Below are 4,398 nucleotides of genomic sequence, written 5' to 3'. Positions count from 1 at the left end.
TGTTTTGAGGATTCTCAAGTTGTGTAATATTCTATGAATGAGAAATTTCTTCTATGACCACAAATAGGAACTTTCTGACAGATGTGTAATTTGGCCATTGGAAGGGAAGCAGTTGCCAGGCAACCCAGAAAGAGCTCCTAAGGTTAATTTTCAGATAGTATGTTGATCTCTCTGTGCATGCTAAGTCACTTCAGTCTTGTTGGACTCTATGCAACCCTATGGACTATAGCCTAGCAAGCTCCTCTGTCCATGGGATTCTCCAGACAAGAATATTGGAGTAGGTTGCAGGCCCTCCTTCAGGGAATTTTTTGACCCAGGGATCAAGCACATGTCTCTAATATCTTCTGTATTGCAGGCAGATTCTTTACCTCTGAGCCACTGTGGAAGCTCTGATCTCTCTGTCTCCATTCACTTTTCTCATCTTAAATATTTATTCCAAAAATGGAGTGTCTCTGTGACCTATACAAATTCTAAATTTAAAGTCATCAGATTTAATATTATAGAGGATTTATTTCATTGCATTTATCATGAAACTTGAAATTCCATGTGGTCAGGGATCATATCTAATTGGTTTTCACTTATCTATTTAATGACAAGCCCATCTTGCTAATTAGATGTTCATTTTATACAAATGAACTTATTTACAAAACAGAAACAGATGAACAGACTTAGAGAATGAATTTATGATTACCAGGAAGGCATAGATTGGAAGTTTGGGACTGACATGTACACACTGCTATATTTAAAACAGATAACCAACAAGGAACTACTGTAAAAAAATAAAAATTGAAAAAAATTATAACAGGTTCATCTTAGATGCTCAAAACTTTTCTTACATCCTAATTTACTAAGTAAATGAATTATAGACTGCATGAATAACTGCATGAATAAAATGGCTCCCATGTGTCCTTTACTTAACAAAATTGTAAAAATCTTCAAAATCCTATTTTGAGTATCCTCTTTACACTCCAATCCCAAATTAATTGATTGAATCAAAACACTTTATCCTATAACAGTAGGAAAAGGTATTAATACTCAGTAAAAATACTGTTCTTAGCTCACTTATTTTGAATCAATCACTTACTTTTATTACTAACTTCTCCTTATACATGGTTTATATCTGTACCAAATTGTTACATGCTAGATTACATAGTCTGAATCTCACAAAAAACTAGTTATTTAATAAAGACCTTTTTCCCCAGTCACTCGTTTAGCTTTTACTTAATATTTCATACTAACTACCACAACATCCCCTTCGCACTGTGTGTGACGTTCCTTCAATTTTAGTCATATATCTTCTTGTGCGTGAATATTTCTGTGTGCTGTGGAGAGTGTGGCTAGAGAAGTTGGAGGAAAAAGAAATAATACATGTATAACCAATTTTGCTCTATTTTACTGACAACAAATAAAAGTCTAAAATGTCAGCTTTAGAATAAAATGTCATTTCAAAAGTATGCTTATACTATCAAATTTTGCCCTTCTTAGAGAGAACCTAATCTTACAAACTCCTATATTTTTATATCATTAATTAAGGCAACAATCTTCATTGAGACAAATTACTACCTCTGCAAAGATGGCACAACTCCAAGCCAATCCTGTTCACTTGTTTTGTATAGACTGCAGCAATTCCACTCTTCCCTAGCCCATTCTGCATAGATAATAGTATGAATGAGATCCAAAATGGAATGTAGAAGCCTTGCTTTGAGACAGAAATTCATATGAATCACAGTCTATGAGTTTTCTCACCATTGCTAACACTTTATATATAGATATATTAGCACATAATTTGTAATTCACAGTGTTGGAGTTATTTGATTCAGAATCATTCTCAAAGCCATTAATTTATAATGATTTCTTCTTCTCAAAGTCTATACTAGCTCTTGCACTTAGTATGTATTAAATAATTTTCTAAATATCTTACCCATCATAGGAATCACCTGATACCACGAGGTGTCTGTATTGTATATAAACATATATGTCCCTATATCCTTTACATAACTAACTATAACTAAAACTCAGCCAGAAAAGCAGTCCTTGTAACCAGTCAAATATCTGAAGGCGTTTATGACTTATTTAAACTAAATGATTTACAATTAATCATTTTTTTCTACCCTCTTCTGTGTTGCAGCTTCACCTACAAACTAGTTGTCCTCATAGTGGACATAAATAGTTGCTGCAGCCTGACTTACATAGCTTCCTTTTTCAATACAGGAAGAGGCTGCTTCCCACAACCAATGAATAAATTGCTTCACTTTGATTGTGCCATCCTGAATCAATCACTGCCACCAGGGGATTACCATGTACTGGTTAATGTGTTAGAGTTACATAGGGCAATGTCACACATTTCAAATGTCAAACAATTTAATTGTATATGCATATTTGCTGTGCTTATATTGGAAGGCATGGATATTTGAGTGGTATTTCTGTGAGTATATGGGGTTCCCTGATGGCTTACATGGTAAAGAGTCTGCCTGCAGTGAAGAAGACCTGGGTTTGATCCCTGGGTCAGGAAGATGCCCTGGAGAAGGGAATGGCAATCTACTCCAGCATTCTTGCTCGGAGAATTCCATGGACAGAGGAACCCGGTGGGTTACAGTCCAGTCCGTGGGGTCCCAAAGAGTTGGACACCACTGAGAAACTAACACTACCATCCTGTGAGTGTGACAGTTGTGGCTCCTTGGCTTCACTAATCTTCCTCAAATTGTATATTGCAAAGCTTATATTTGTTGTATATGATACTTGTGAGAATAACTTGTGAGCATCAGTTGTGATCTTTTGGAAATGGCAGTTTAGCACAGACACCCTTGTGGGATCCCTTTGAAGACTTCAATCTCTACTGTTTGAGGGAAATCAAAATTGACACAGTGGAATTAAAACACCAAAGCAGTGCTCTTAATTTTTTAAATTATGTTTTAATAAAAGTCACTGTTTAAATGTTTTCATGTTTTCATAAAGTAAGACACTGCATTTATCAGAAATATTCTTTCTTACTTCCCAACACTTTCAAACTTAGCCGGTGGACCAAACCTGAACAAAACTTTTGGCTAACCCAGTGCTTCCTAAGGCTTTTGTGAGAAAGAACCTGATTCAGAAACTGACACTTACTCAGGATGCAAAAAAATAAACTAACCTTATTTTGTTGCTATTCTTATTATTATCTTTCAATTTCATGCTTTAATGGCATAATCTATTTTTTTCCAGTTTCATTGAGATGCACTGGATGTACAGCACTGTATAAGTTTAAGGTGTATAGCATAATGATTTGACTTACATATATCATGATATGATTACTACAAGTTTAACATCGTCTTATACAGATCCATAATCTCATCATTACAAAAAAAGAAAAAAATATTTTATTGTGATGAGAAAGATCAATTCTCTTAACAACCTATAAATATACCAAAAATATGGAATCCTTCACAAATGTACATGTCATCCTGTACAGGGCCATGTTAATCTTCTCTGCATCATTCCAATTTTAGCGTATGTGCTGCCAAAGCTAGCACAATCTATTTTTTAATGCCTATTTCAGTAGACCTTCCATCTTTACCAGACAAGCAATTCTTTTCAAAAAGTTCCGTATTTCTTTACATTTAACCAAATAGTGAGGAAATTATATTCTGTGGTGCATTTTACCAATCAACAAAGTAGAGAGTCTTTCTGAAATATTTACCTTAAGCCTCAGAATTTAAACACTGTACATGCTTCTCTGGATTATCCACAAGGTCAAATAATGAACTGTTTGATTTGACATACTTCCTCTTTCTGTTTGCTACATCTGCTCTAACATAACAAACAAAGTACTTGATGAGAACTTGGTGGAGGATGTGTATAAATAAACTGAATTTCAACTTGAAAGTTATTAATTGTACCTAGTTTTAGAAGTCCAATGCTGTAAAGAACAAGATTGCATAGGAACCTGGAATTTTAGGTCCATGAATCGAGGCAAATTGGAAGTAGTCAAACAGGAGATAGCAAGAGTGAACACTGACGTTTTAAGAATCAGTGAACTAAAATGGACAAATTTAGTTCACATGACTATTATAAACTACTACTACTACTGTGGGCAAGAATTTGGGGCATTACTTTGCTAGCATGTGTTCAGCTCAGTTCAGTCACTCAGTCATGTCCAACTTTTTGCGACGCCATGGACTGCAGCACTTCAGGACTTCCTGTCCGTCACTAACTCCCAGAGCCTTCTCCAACTCAAGTCCATTGACTCGGTTATGCCATCCAACCATCTCATCCTTTGTCATCCCCTTCTCCTCCTCCCCTCAATCATTCCCAGCATCAGGATCTTTTCCAATGAGTCATCTCTTCCAGTCAGGTGGCCAAAGTATTGGAGCTTCAGCTTCAGCATCAGTCCTTCTAATGATTATTCAGATGTGATTTCCT

The 4,398-nt window shown here is 35.6% G+C and overlaps 1 non-coding gene across 1 annotated transcript; it reads right to left on the bottom strand.

Annotated features, from left to right (window-relative positions):
- Positions 1-3,404: 3,404 nt before the first annotated feature.
- LOC138990832 (U6 spliceosomal RNA) lies at positions 3,405-3,509 on the bottom strand. Its single transcript, XR_011466945.1, has one exon. It is a non-coding gene; the product is annotated as a U6 spliceosomal RNA (small nuclear RNA).
- Between the last annotated feature and the right edge of the window lie 889 nt (positions 3,510-4,398).

The sequence above is a fragment of the Bos mutus genome, chromosome 14 (assembly GCF_027580195.1).
Source record: "Bos mutus isolate GX-2022 chromosome 14, NWIPB_WYAK_1.1, whole genome shotgun sequence".
Lineage (NCBI taxonomy): Eukaryota > Metazoa > Chordata > Mammalia > Artiodactyla > Bovidae > Bos > Bos mutus.
This window is presented reverse-complemented; position numbering and strand designations above follow the sequence as displayed.